This window comes from Carya illinoinensis, chromosome 10, assembly GCF_018687715.1.
Source record: "Carya illinoinensis cultivar Pawnee chromosome 10, C.illinoinensisPawnee_v1, whole genome shotgun sequence".
NCBI classification, from domain to species: domain Eukaryota; kingdom Viridiplantae; phylum Streptophyta; class Magnoliopsida; order Fagales; family Juglandaceae; genus Carya; species Carya illinoinensis.
In genome coordinates, this window is record NC_056761.1 from 17675907 (window position 1) to 17692065 (window position 16159).

Consider the following 16159-nt stretch of genomic DNA (forward strand, 5'->3'; position numbering starts at 1 on the left):
CCATATGTGGGACATGGTAGTTCTGAAAGCCTCGCTGTTCACACTCTTTTCCGTTAGAGCTCTCCCAACTATGCAGAATCGACCTTTTACATCTCCCTGTTCGATCCCCTCCTGCTTAACATGGAAACATGTGCTTTCCTCAATTGAGAGGTTTAACCTCTCCCACCGTTTTGCTAAGTCCTCCTCCTCCATATTACCAGTAACGCTTGGACACCAGGAAGACTAAGAAAAAACCACTCCCGATAACACGACAACTAAACTCACAAGATGTGAGACCGAACTCCTCCACTGGAACTCCAGTGAAGGTACTGAAGCCTTACTCTGTCTCTAGAGAGCAGAGAAGGCACTCCAAAAAATCTTTTCCAAAAGAGTTGGTAATCAGACCGGGAGTTTGGTGCTTGAAGCATAATGCAAACATGTGAAGTACATGCTATGCATCCAAAGTGCTCGTACACCCAAAAAATCTAAAGACAACCGTTTGTCATTGACCAATGACATGACGTATATATTGCTATCAAGAAAAGTTTCATGACATGGTGTGTAGGTAACAAAATTTACCTACATGCATATACCGTGATGGCCAATGCTATATCCAATTGGTCAAGATATGACACTATCCAACTTATTTTTTACATGATCATTTCCAATGGAAAGTTTATACAAATTTCCTATTATTTTTTATAACAATATAAATATTTGCATATGGGATGATAAAAGTTATATGGTTTAGTTAATGCATTAAACCTCACAAAAAAATATATATTCCGAAAGAAAAAAGAAAATATATGGCATAGATAACCCATCAATCATAGTGCGAAAAACTTGAAGCAAGGGTTTCCACACGTCGAGGTCTAACCTTTGTGTTTAGCCAATAGAGCGAACGTGCAACAGCAACACCCTGTGAAGCCAAAAAATGGCAAAAAGAAATGACAAGGCAAGAATATATGAGTGGATAATGGATGGAAAAACCATAAAACTATATACACACCAAGGGAAAATATCAACAATCAGTTGTAATCATTTTAGCCTAATATCAACATTGAAGTAGAATAAAAATCATCGGATGAATTACCAAATACATCCATAATTCAGCCTACTCAGATGCTATCAGTTAGAGAGCAAAACTTGAAGCAAATACAAAAATTTTGTGACGAGCAAAACTTATAATAAATCATCATAATGATGTTTGTGGTTGCTAAAGATAGGAAGATATGACAACATGGTCCAACATCAAGTTTCATGACATAAAGTGACGTTATGTAACTGACTATTAAGTAGGCAAAACTGTGATATCACTTTTATTCATGGACCAATCTAATTACCACCCGAGTTGCTATAGAATAACAGAGAGCAACTAACCAAATAATGTTTATACTAGTTTAGAATGCTTGCTGTCAGATGAAAGTTCGAGTGCTAAAGACAACTGAAGACAACCGTAGTTCATGGACCAATAATATGAACAATATTGCTATCAACTTCAGTTTCATGTCTATACCTAGATTGATGCCTTTTACGAATGATTGAGAATAGTATAATAAACAGACATAGTGAATATACACTAGACAGATGTGAATGAATCAAACATTAAAATAAAACTAGTACGTTAGATGGTGGTCAGATATAAGCAACTGAGGTAGACAATATAGAACCAAAATAGCAAGTATGTACACAATTAACATAGTTATGTCTTTTTAAAGTGGTTAAAAAGACATAATTTCCTAACCAACACTAGTTCTGTGTAGACCTCAAAATTTCATACAACTCGTGGGTAACAGTGAGGTGGTTATAGCAAAGAAATTTAATATAAAATCTGAGGATACCATCACTGAGATTTCATACATTTAGCAGAATTTTGACGTCATTTCGATTAAAAATCAAAGACAAGCATATGCATGTATATCACGTTTTGCTATAACAGAAACTTTCAGAATGCAAACCCAACTTATCATATTGTGTTGTGTTCTACTGGAGGCAATATTAAACCCAAAATGCAAGAACATTCAGTTTTTTACAGTAAATTAATCCAGTAGTACTGGTGTAATTAAAACAGGATGTAGTGCGTCTTCGACAAACTAAGCGCATCAATTTATACATCCAAATACTGAGGAAAGACCACTGTATATCCAACTCAGATAATGATATAGATAGATATTTTAACATATCTACAATATACATGCACTAGACACACCTGATGGTGACATGCACCCACATTATAAAGTTAAACTATATTCATAAGCAAATATTACAAATTTTTTTAACCCTCACAATTCTGGATTTTTGTTGCAAAATACCCATAATCCTGCTACATCACATGGGACATTCATGGTTGAGTCTTTCTCATGCATAGATATGTATAGGATCATGTGAGGCATATGATATTTACCAAGACAGCCAGCCTACTACCTCTCCATGGCGAGCTATTGATGATTTAAATAGATAATTTAACTCATCTAACCAGAGCATGTATTCTTGTGGCAGTGAAATAGCCAAATGCTTAGAATGCATGAACATGCTTGTGTAATCTTCCTATGAGGAGGTTGATCTCAATTCTAGATCCTGTGATGGTTAATCGAACTCATAGAGTTTTGGAGAGTAAAGTTACTATGAATGTTTTATTTTCTTAGTATTCGTATAACATATCTATCTCTGACTCCCTACAATACTTAACCAACTAACAACCGACCCAACTCCATTGATTGTTGGGCCTTCCGCTACTTGTAGGTCATGTAGGCCTTCCCCGTAAAGGAACAGAAACCCATTAGCAAATCCTCATTTTTTTAAAAGAGGAACTGCTGATAATTTGGTGCTAGGCTAGCTGCTCATATTGAGAAATTACCACACCTCCCCCATCCTTTTCTATACTAATTAAATTGGAACTCAACCTCAAAGTCAGGAATACATAACTTACTGCAACCATTTCTTTAATCACCACATTGAAAATTCCATGTAGTTGTATTTTGGCTCTTGAGAGAGAGAGAGAGAGAGAGAGAGAGAGAGAGAGAGAGAGAGAGAGAGAGAGAGAGAGAGAGAGAGAGAGAGAGAGAGAGATATCATGTTATTTAGGGTTTGAGCTGACAAATGGAAGTAAAGCCCAGCAGAGGTTAGGAAGCTCTGCTGGGATTCATATTCGACAACTACTTAGTGCTGATGTGGTGGTTCTTGGAACCACAGTTAACCTTGGACTATGGGATACTGTGGGTAATTAGTACTATGTCATTGTAACCAGAAATTTTTTCAAGTAAGGGCTACAAAGTTATCTGCGATTGACGATGGTAACAAACTATTTTAATTAATTATACAGCTGGGTGAAAACAGGACAGGACAATTATAAGAGGCTGAGGACTTTGAGTAACAACAACTACCCTGTTTTCTTGCTGGCTTACTCACTCATCTGCTCCATACAGATAAGCCAATATATGAATCCCATATTTAAAACCCCCACTGAATAATTGTGTCTTTGAAGGAAAAATTTATTCCTTAATGCTTTATGATTCAAGTTCTACATTCAGATCTCACTCAACTGATTACAAGTGATCAATTTCATGGCTCCCATGCAGTGGAATATATCTGAGTTGAGGCATTACGGTGGCCAAACTGTGCCGGTAGTCAGTGTTGTAACCCAACTTGGTACGGATTAATCCTTACATATATATATATATATATATATATATATATATATATATATATATATATATGTTTATGCATTAACTTCGCGTTAATGCTACAAATGTAAACATGTAAGTTAATTTCCATCAACATCTAACAGATCTAAGGGAAGACAATTAGTGGTTAATTGATCCCCAAGGAGCTGCATCATTCTCAATAGGGGGGAAATCTCCATGTTTCCCATGTTTCACTTCTGATTTCCTGGAATTTGATAATTAATTCCATAAAATTGCTCTTACACACGAAATTCAGGAATATAAAATAACACCGTAGGGTGAAGAGCTCAAGAAAGCCATCGACAGCAGGTTTACATTCTCATGCATAGCCAAGGTGCCACCAGGTAATTTACCTAATTAATTAGCAGCAATTGTTGTCATGTATGAAAGGTTTCTAGCATGTGCATAGATCTACCTAAAGAAAGGAAATTAAAATTTGGATTTGGCATTAAACCTCAAACCTAATTATGTATAGTTATGGCTAAACATAATACAATGAAAAACTGTGAAAAAGAAACCGGACTCATGAACCAAAGATTTATAGACACAAAGAAGAGGCACTAATAGGTGAGAGATTTACTAGGCGGAGAGGGAGAGATAGTCGATTTGAGAAGAGAACACGCTGCGCTAGTTGTGTGTGGTGTCAACTGGCGGCAGAAGAGAGGAATAGGATGGCAATTGTCGGCAGCAACTGGACATACGTTGAAGGGGGCCGACGCAAGCAAACCACTGGCGTTGATTCCACCAGATGAGAGTATTCGAAGGACGTGGGGGATTTTGCAGGTTGGGGCTCGGGGAGTATATGGTAAACGAAGCAATATTGGTATGACAATGGAATAAGAAAAAGACTTACTGGGCACTGCTAATTCCCAAAAGCTTTTAACACGACATATATGTCGTCGTTGAAGGCATTTACCCACTACTTATGGCTCGCCGCACGCAATCTGGTGGCATTTGGGAAAACTTTATGCGTTGGTGACTTTTTGTGCCATAAGCTCCATATTGCCCACTAGTGGTTGTCATGGGATAACAAAATCATGGCTAAATCCTATATTTCTCGTAGTTAATTTATATTACTAATTTACTATAAGTTACTATATAATAATATAGTTACTATATAAGTTACTATACTTTATATAGTTAATTTACATTACTAATTTACTATAAGTTACTATAAGTTACTATAAATTACTATATAAGTTACTATAGCTTATTTTATATTTTATATTACTAATTTAATATAAGTTAATATAGACTATATAGTTACTATATAAGTTACTATAGCTCATTTTATATTTTACATTACTAGTTTACTATAAGTTAATATATAATATATAGTTATATTATATATAATTATAGATTATATATATACTATATATATTAAGGGCTTATATAATATATAGTTACTATACTATTTATTTTTATACATTAATCATATATATTTACGTATTTTATATAACTATACCTTATATAGTTAATTTACATTACTAATTTACTATAAGTTACTATATAAGTAACTATACCTTATTTTAATATCAAATATCTTATTTTATTTTATATATTATAATATTATATATATAGTATAGTTTATATATATATATATAATATATACTATATAACTATATATATATACTGTATAGTATTAGAGTCATTAGACTATATATATTTATACTTATATAATATATATAGTTATATAATATATAGTTAATATATATAGTATTAAAACAAAATTAATATTTGATTTAGGGTTTAAAAAAAAGGGGGGGCTGAAAATACCAAAACAGAGCCCAAACGGCGTCATTGGACTCTCTTTTGGTTGCCAAAACAGAGTTAATTGTAGTAAAACGGAGCCGTTTTGGAGGTAAACGGCGTCATTGGACTCTGTTTTGGTTGCCAAAACAGAGTTAATTGTAGTAAAACGGAACCGTTTTAGAGGTAAACGGCGTCGTTTACTTCAGTCAGGACTCCCGACTCAAGACCAATTTAATTATTCCCCCCCCCCCCCGACACTGAAGTCTGATAGTATTTGATTAGGGTTTACTTTCAAAGTTCAGTCCTTCAGCCCCCACGAAACGGCGCAGCCCCAGCTTCCGACGGCTTCTCCGGTATCTTCTCTCTCTCTCTCTCTCTCTCTCTCTCTCTCTCTCTCTAGTGTTTGATTCATGGATGATGGATATGGGTTTGAAATCGTAGTCGGTGCCCCACTTATTCTCTTCATTCTCCGGCACCACGATATTATTTTTGATCATATTATCTATTTTAGTTGTTTTGATTTCTCTTTTATCTGTTATGGGTTTGGTTGTTGATTTGTTTGTTGGTTGTTGATTTGTTTGTTGGTTTTTTTGAAGCTCTGTTTTCAGGTGCCCCAGTCGGCACTCGACAGTCCCCGTCGGCCATCGCCCGAGTCCCTACCCCCAGTCGGATATATCTGTGATCACAGACCTAGTTCCCAACTTGGCCGAGTCCCCAAGTCGTCACAGATCTGGGTCATCGCACGATGCCCACTGCCCTCCTACGGTCTCACCAACTCCATCCCGACTCTGCTCCGACAAGTCAGATTCGGAGCCAAAGAGGAGCATATAGCCCTCGGAGCCAGAGTTGGAGGTCGAACTCAGTCTCCGACAAAGTTGGAGTCGGAGTCAGAGCCTTGGACAAACCAAGAGGTAACATATTAGTAACCAAATAATTTTCAATATTCGCATACCAAGGTAATGTCACACTAGTAGAGAACAATTGCTCATTAGGGAATGTTTCCTGCAGACAAAGTTCATCCTCCACATGAACTAAACAACTCAAATAATATGGGAAACGATTTTCTGTCCCTCTTTTATTTTTGATCTCCAAATCAACTTCACTCAAGAAAAGTATCCGTCATGTTAATCTTGGTTTTTCCTCATTCTTCGTCATCAAATAACAAAGAGCTGCATGATTAGAGTAAACAAAAATTCTAGTACCAAGCAAATAAGATCAAAACTTTTCTAAAGCAAAAACAATAGCTAAAAGTTCTTTTTCAACAGTATAGTAATTTCTCTGGGCATCATTCAAAGTCCTTGAAGCATAATAAATGGCATGAGATGCTTTTCAAATCCTTTGACCCAAAATAACGCCTACTGCATAATCACTTACGTCGCACATTATCTCGAAATGAACATTCCAATTAGAGGGCTGGATAACTAGGGTAGAAGTCAACAGTTCTTTCAGCTTATCAAATGCCTTTTTACACACCTCATCGAGCTCAAAAGCCCCATCCTTTTGTAGTAACTTGCATAGGGGTAATGCTATTTTGGAGAAATCCTTGATAAATTTTCAGCAAAAACCTGCATGTCTAAGAAAAAAAGGAACTTCCCGCACACTAGTGGGATAAGCTAAAGATTGAATAATATCAACTTTAGCTTTATCTACCTCAATTCCCCTAAATCCTCCCAAAACTATACCTTGTTTGACCATAAAATGACATTTTTCAGAATTTAACACAATATTAGTTTCTATGCATCTTTGAAGAACAAGTATAAGGTTATGCAAACAATTATCAAATGAGTTCCATAAACTGTGAAATCATCCATAAAGACTTCTATGATATGCTCAATATAATCTGAAAATATGCTAACCAACACCTTTGGAAAGTAGCTGGGGCGTTGCAAAGGCCAAAGGGCATGCAACGATATGCAAAAGTTCCGAATGGGCATGTAAAAGTCATCTTTTCATGATCTTTCGGGGTAATTACAATCTGAAAATAACCTAAATAACCATCAAGGAAACAATAGTAAGAATGACCAACTAACCTTTCAAGCATTTGATTAATAAAAGATAAAAGGAAGTGATCCTTACAGGTTATAGCATTTAATTTTCTATAATCTATACAAACCTGCCACCCATTCTGAACATGGGTAGGAACTAACTCATCATTCTGATTTTTGACAACAGTTATCCCAGTGTTTTTAGGAACCACTTGAAGCGAGCTAACCCAATTGCTATCTGAAATAGGATAAATCACTCCAACTTCAAGAAGTTTGAGGATTTCTTTCTTCACTACATCCATTATGGGCAGGTTCAATCTTCTTTGTGGTTGACAAGAAGGTTTTGCTCATTCTTCAAGTAAGATACGATGCATGCATGTAAACAGGCTAATTCCTTTAATATCGACAATTGTCCAACTAATAGCCATATTATGCTCCTTAAGGGCCTGTACAAGCTTTTTTTCTTGCGGTGCATTAATTTTACTGGAGATGATCACTGGTAACGTTCCTCCATCTCCAAGGAACACATACTTGAGGTAACTGGGGAGAGGTTTCAAATCTGGAATGGGAGCCTGCAAAACAGAGGGAAATACAAAGGCCTCTCATTAGAAATTAGTAACGCAATATAAAGAATGTTACTTGACTGTTGTAACTTCGAAAAATCATTCAACTCTGCAACAGTTTCCAGCAAATTAGTACTCAAGGCTAACTCCTCATTCTCTTTCTCAAGATGCTTACTAATGGCAACTTCCAATCCATCTTTTCCATCAAGTTCAAAAACTTTATATGCTAAAGAATCAATCACATTAATAGAATAAATAGGATTATCATTACCAGGATATTTCATGGCATCATAAATATTAAACTAAACAATTTCACCATCAAATTTCATGGTAAGTGTGCCACTATGAACATCTATCTTAGTCTTGGATGTCTTTAAGAATGGTCTTCCTAACAAAATAGGAGCAATTTGATCACCATTTTCCATATCAAGCACATAGAAGTCAGTAGGGAAAATCAAATCATTAACTTGCACCAAAACATCCTCAACTATACCCTTAGGATAGGCATTAGATCTATCAACCAATTGAATCACAACACTAATTTTATTCAAAGGTCCAAGTTTCAAAGAAGTATATATAGAATATGGCATGACATTGATAGAAACTCATAAATCTATCATTGCATTCTCAAATCTAGTGTTACCTATCGTACAAGGGATAGTAAACATATATGGATCTTTGCAGTTCGCAGGGAGTTTTCTTTGAATAACTGTAGAAACATTCTCTCCTACTCTCACCTTCTCACATCCTCTAAGTTTCTGTTTCCTCTTAATTGTAACAGTTCTTTCAGAAATTTAGCATAACGAGGTACTTGTTTAATAGTATCTAAAAGTGGAATATTTACCTTGTATCTACGAAAAGTCTCATATAAATCTTTATTTTACTCATCTTTTTTGATTCTGCTAAAGCCTGAACAAAAGAAGGTACTGGTTTATAATCAGAAAGAGGCGAAAACTTACACTTAGGTCTGTCATCATCATTGGGAACGTTCCTGTCTGCAATGACATTTTTCTCATTTTCTTGCTCTGACAATGTAGGAGCTACCTTTACTGGAATCTCAACCTCTTTACCACTTCTCAAGACGATTGCACTTACTTTTTCTCTTGAATTTACAACCGTTTGAGAGGGTTTTTTTCCCCAAAATTTGCACCAAAATTTGGTGTGTTGTCGCAGGCAATCAAAAATAAAACCTATACTCCTAAAAATACATGTAGTTGTGCAAGTAAGTATCATTCTCATAGAGAGTATTTAGCCTAGTTTTATGCTACTGAACAAGGATGGAGGGAGCTTGAGTATAATGAAAACAATTTTAAGAAAAACAACTAAGTAACAATTCAAATTAAATTATCAAAATCAATCAAAAGAACCAACATTGGTCTAAGTCAACATCCACCATTGGAATTTTACAACTGATCATCGATGCAAATATATATCAATTCATCCTTTAAATATTCACCATTGGCACTATTTTCCTATCTCTCCTTAGTTGCAGTTAATTAGAAAACAAATGATCTAATTAACCTTAACTACTAAACAATCCAAGACAAGCGCTAAAGATTTAATCTAGTAGTAGTTTTAAGAACTAGAGAGATAGATGAAACTGAACCACACAAACACAAGCAGTTGTATTTAATTTAGTCGAGCATTCTTATTAAAATCAAATCTTACTTGCTTCACAAATTAGAGAGATCAAACAATTATGGATTTGATATCTAACCTAACGATAGATTGCAACGAATAATAAACTAGTAGGCCTCCTAGTAATTAAACGAGACAATCATGAAAATAGTCACAGAATAACATCTGATACTTAAAGCATAAATTGAACAATAAAAACAAATTAGATCTCATAGTTTTATTGATTCTAAGGCTTCTGTTTTTTTCGACCAATTATAAAAGTTTAGTCACACAAGACCATGATGAAAACTCGAATGAGAAGTTGGAGAAGAGGGGAGGGAGAGGCGTGTGTCTCCTAATTTCTCCCCCCTCTTAACACGTTCAATTCAATTTTTTGAAGCCTACAAAATCTCCTAAAATTATTCTAAGTATTATCCTAAAATAACAATATCTAAATCTGATTAATTAAGGAAAATATTAAAAATAAAATAAAGTCCCAATATAACTAGAAAAGTGGTATTTTCAGCTAAAATTTCCGTGCACCATATCTTGAAAACTTCCGAAAATAAACTGCATAAAATCCGTGTATTAGAATTGTAGGCTAAGTAACGTTCCAGAACGTCAATAATGCAGGTGCATCAACTTCAAGCCCAATTTCGACCTTGATTCAGCTAGTATCTCTCAAAACTCAAAACATGAAAGGTTTACAGATTTTTCTTGGCGTTCCATAGAATTTTGAATTATCTCAATCGGAGCTCAAATGAGTTATTTATGCTCAGATTATAATGTAATATCGAAACTATCCAAAATCGCCCAATTAGCTTCATTTTGCATTTAACGACTCTATTTGCATCCTAAATCAAAATATAAGAATAATGAGTATATTTAGGCACCAAATAAGTATAAAAGACTAAACATTAAGGGAGAAAAATATGACATTTTGCATTCTCATCACTTACTCCAAATGTGACATCTCTGTGTATGACACGTTCTGTCTTTGAGAATCCCCGCATTATCCCAAAGAACCCTCACATTTGTATTGATCTTATCCTTTACCATTACTCGCCCTTTGACCATTACTCACCATTGTCTATAGCTCACCCTTTGTTGCAACCTTTTTTTTTCCAGAACTATCTGCCTCTTCAGCTCAACGTTCTTGCGATAGTATGATTAACACAATTTTTGTTTGCCGGTCATAGGTGTGATGACCCGCTTTTTCGTGTATTTTCACTGAAGGGTTGTTTTTAATTTAATTAATATAGTGGTTTATTTATTTTAAATAATTGTGTTTTAAATTGATTTTTTAATTTATTTGATATTGTGTTTTATTTATTTAGTCGTTTTACGGTTTTTAAAATCGTTTTCGGCAGATCTGTTTCGGTTTCTGGAGTGAGGACTGGACCTCATTTCTTTTCCATCATCTTTTCTTTTTCTCTTTTCTTTTTTTTTCTTCTTTCTCTTTTTTCTTCTTTTTCTTTATTTTTTTCTTTCTTTTCTCTCCTCCTCGGTTCTCTCTCCCGCGCGACACACTCTCTCTCCTCTCCCTCACGCCGTTCCGTCCAACCACCCAGGACCGCCGCTCGCCAGCACCGTGAGGCACACCACCACCACCAATTTCTTCCCCTCCCTCTGGTGAACCACCCCACCAACTTTCATCCCCAACCATGCCGCCGTTTAGCCGGAAAACCTTCATCAAGCCGCACGGTTTTGGCTCCGATTTGCTACCGTCGCTCCATCTCCGGTCACCACCTCTTCACCACTTCATCACCGACTCCTTGCCGTCCTAACCCACCCATTTCCGGCCTCATTCCGTCACCGGAGCAGCTCCCACGAGCTAGCTTTCCGATTTGGGTATTTTGGCCTTCCTCCGACGTTTTTGCCGCCACCCACGGCCAAACTCTACTTCCACTAGCTTCATAAACAGCTTCATAAACAGCTTCATAAACATCCTTAGGCTATTCCCTATCAATCCCGAGCTTTGGTTTGTCCCCGTTCAAAAGTGGGTATTTTACAACCCACAGCCACAGTGAAATTTCACTGTTACGTTGCTTTTCTTCTGCTTTTTACAACGTCGCGAGCTTTCAAAAAATACCATATAGTGCTGTAAGTATTTTTCAAACTCTACTTTTAGATTTAAATGTATTTTACTCATACATTAAATATTTTGCTGTTGGTTGGCTGATTCCGGACTGAGTCTGAGGAGTTCGGGGGTCGGATGGTTTGAGGACGGAGTGCTTGGTTATGTTTGTTTGTGATTTGGTTGGTTATTCGTGCCATGAGGCTTGCGTTGCATATTGCATATTTGTGCATTTCATTTTAATTGAGAAAATCTCGTTTTATTGGTGTAAATGGTTTTTTTGGGTGTGTGTGTCTCATGAGCCCAAGTCGGGATGGGTTATTATCTCGGTGGAGCTCATCTGGTCACTCAGAAGTGGATAATACTAAGTGAAATCCTCTGGGTTGTCGCAGGGCGACGACTGGATCGCACAATACGGTAACGCTGTCGTGTCGACTCCGTGGTCCCTAGAGTGGCGTGGACTAGAGGATGGCCTGGCCAGGTACGCGCGGGGCGCTAGTCTGGACATCACTCATTTAGGTGTCACATGTGTAGTCATTACCTGCGGTGTGGCACAGAGCCAGGGTGTGCAGATGATCCCTAGGGGAGATCATGGTGCATGCATAATTGGATGGTTTTTATGGTTTTCGGATACGGGCCATTTTCTGGGAAAATGACGAGATTTGGTTTTGAGACTTTTGATCCATTTTCTGGGAAAATGGTGGTTTGGGCCATTATCTGGGATAATGGCGAGATTTGGTTTTAAGCGATATGTTTTTTGGGCCAAATGGGTTTTTGGCGTGCGTGGAAAAATATGGTTTTACGAGACGTGTGCGTTGGTTTTCCTTTCATGCATATTGTTTGAGTCTTATATATTTTTATCTAGTGGTGTTTAGATTTTACTTACCGGCGGCACCATTTTTGGTTCCGTAGATTTTGGTGCAAGGTTCGAAGAAGAGGAGGAGGCTGAGCCCGAGGATGCGGCTCCGCCGGAGTTCTGAGTTAAAGTTTAAGCTTTGATGTTTGGTTTAAAACTATATTTGTGTTTTGTAATATTTTATTATGTATGTTTTAAACAGTTTTGTATTAAATTAAGAAAAATTCTGGTACTTAGTTATTGACTTTGCTTTTCGCTGCGTGTTTCTCGTACACATTCGTTGCTTATCCACACACTTGGCACACGTCGATAGGGTGGTGACCCATGATGTCATCATCCGGACGTCTCGATTTTTCCGTGTCCGTGCATGGGGATTTGGGGGCGTCACAATAGGTTGAAAAGTCCTTTATCACCCATTGTGAGACCATATCAATTAGGATTTTTACATAGTGCTACTCACCCTCCATGGTACCTTGCTCGTGTGAAGGAGTCTCTTCCCTTACTTCAGCACGATCCTCACATGTCATTCAAGGTAGAAACATTCAAGACGGTCCTATCTTAGCTCAAGAAGTTTTCCACAAAATGAAGATGAGAAAAGGGAGGAGCAACCTTTAGACCAACAAATCACCTCAAAATTTAGAGCCACTTATAAATCAGTTAAATGGCATGAACGTCCTCCTCCCAATCAATGTGGCATCCAAGGTGGACTTAAGCATGACTTATACAAGAGACACAACCCTAAAACATTTTTAACTACACTAACAAGTTATTAAGCATTTTGTAATCCAGATTGAGTATAGGAAGCTGGGATTTACAAGTGTGGTGGGACTTCTTTTTTTTTTTTTGTTTTTTTGTGGTGTGATATCTATGGTAAGTCCGGCTCATTTAACTACTTACCAACCTAGTTTGGCAATTTTTTATGGTAAATACCTTCCAAGTATATTGGAAGGAGTTTTGATGTGCACATTCAACTTCTCTCTGATAATAGCTCTTTGAATTACTTGCCACTACGTACTTACACCAAATCCATCTAAACTTTATGTACCAAGAGTGATGATGATGATGATGAATGAAAGTAAAGTTTTGAATTAACCATCCAAAGTTGATTTCTTAGTTATATGGCTTGAGGCAATCAAAGCAATAAGCACAAAGATTTCCTTTAGTCATTGGCCTATCAAACCATGGTGCCAAGCCTCATTTGTGCAATTCCTTGTTTTCAGGTAGGAACTTATCCTTTATCATATATGATGTGTATGAGTTATTTTGCTAATCTATATTCAAAGTGATATAATAGTATCAAGAGTGCTAGGTTAATTTATGTCGAAAGAATATTGTTTGTTATGTATGGAACTACAAGTATTCTTTTCCTCTCCATTCTTTTGGCAATACAGTTATCAGCATGATTGTCCAAGTAGGTAGCTTTGCCTTGTGCTTCTTCTGTTTGACCTTTGGTTATCAGAATCATCTAAATAAATAAGTTAAAGTTGTGGAGATGGGATATATTATTCTTGGGCAATAGAGATACCTATTACCACAATAGTCAGAGCTTACTAGTGTTTAGGATGAATTTTAATATTGCTCAACCTACTAGATTTCAAGCATTCATCAATTCAGCATTACTAGTGTCAAAACTATCATATATCTTTCTGTAATGTCATATTTTTCTTGAAACAACCTTTATGAAATCCTTAGTGGAACTATTGAAAAGCAAATAAAATGATAGACATTTTCTTTTTTTTTTTTTTGAAAGGATCAACTGCATTTCATTAGAGTAAATGCTGGATACATGGAGGGTAATCCTCCAGAAGGATACAATCCTCTGAACAATTCAGAGCAAACTTTGCTAGAGTATGGGCAATTACATTCAACTCTCTAGGAACATGATGAATTGACCACTCTTGGAACCTTGACAACAAGGACTTGACATCTCTAACTACCATACCAACAGCACTCCAGTTTTCTGCCGCGTCTTGGACAGCCTGAACCACATTGAGAGCATCACCTTCTAAGACAATATGAGTTAAACCCAGTTCAGCACACAAAGTGGTGGCTCTTAGTGCTGCTGCCGCCTCCCCAAGCAAAGGATCAGGGGTTAGATTGATGGAAGAACAGAGAGAGGCCGTGACCAAGCCTTCTGAGTCTCTTACAATCACCCCAATTCCAACCCTGGAACTACCCTTATCAATGGCTGCATCCCAATTGGCTTTGAAGAAAGCTGGTTGAGGAGCAGACCAAATGGATCCAGACACCACCTGGTGTTTAACCTGCCTTACCCCACTGTCCACCCAGGAATCAATGGCTTCCATCTCAGCATGAACCTGCTGTGACACCTGAGAAGGGGATTGAAATTTATCCTCAAAGATCCAAATGTTTCTCCTTTGCCACACTGCCTTAGCTGTTACTGCAATTTCTGTCAATTCTCTCTTGGATAACTGGTTCCATAGTGGCATTAGGATTTCTCTGAATGAGACATTCAGGACATCTAGCTTCTGAATCCTTCTTGAGCTTTTTGACCACACGTCTTGAGCTGCTGCACAAGTCCAGAGAGCATGTGAGACTGATTCAGGATACTTGAGACATATTGGGCATGCAGGGGACTTCAACACCTTTTTCCTAAACAGGTTCGAATTCGTAGCTAGGGACTCCCTTACAGCCCTCCACAGAAAGCTTTTGGTGGCTTGAGGAGCTTGGAGGCCCCATATCTTGTTCCAAAAACCTGAAGAGCATTGTTTTTCTGAGGGTTGGCCTTTGCTTTCTTCTCTGATGGAGCCTTGTAAGTGGTAAGCACTTCTAACTGTGAACCTCCCATTTCTTGAGCATCTCCAGGTCAAAACATCTTGGTTCCTGCATGGGCTAAGGGTCATCTTGTAAATTGAGCTTGCCTCAGTCTCTGAAAAAATAGCTTGGATGAGAGGTAGATCCCACTGCATTGTATCACTGTTAATAAGTTCAGAAACTGTTGCATCGGCATTGAGGATGGAAATAGGAGATTGCACTCTATAGGTTGAGGGGCATGGGAGCCACTTATCCTGCCAAATCTTCACATGCTGTCCATTCCCTATCCGCCACATGAGTCCCTCCTTGAGAACTGATCTTGCTGAGAGGAAGCTCCTCCAAACAAATGAATCACTAGCTTTTGGTTTGACTGAGAGGAACTCTGAATTCAGATAGTATTTAGCCTTAAGGATCTGAGCTACAAGGGATGATGGATTTTTGATGATCCTCCATCCTTGCTTGGCCAATAAAGCAAAATTAAAAAACTCAAAATCCCTAAAGCCTAGACCCCCTTCCTTCTTTGGTTTTCCAAGGGCCTGCCAGCTCAGCCAGTGTATTTTCGACCTGTTCTCTTTCTGACCCCACCAAAAGGACTGCAACAACTGGTTGAGACCTCTTATGATAGACTTGGGAAGTTTAAAGATACCCATGCTATAGGTTGGGATTGACTGCAATACCGACTTTAACAAGGTCTCTTTACCAGCTTGGGATAGCACACCAGTCTTCCAATTTGCCATTTTTGATTTGACTCTATCTAGCAGTGAACTGAAGGCTTTTGTTTTTTGTCTTCCAATATAGGATGGTAAACCCAAGTACTTATCAAAAGCACCAGAGGCTCTAATCCCTGCTTGTTGGAGGATGGTTTGTTGCAC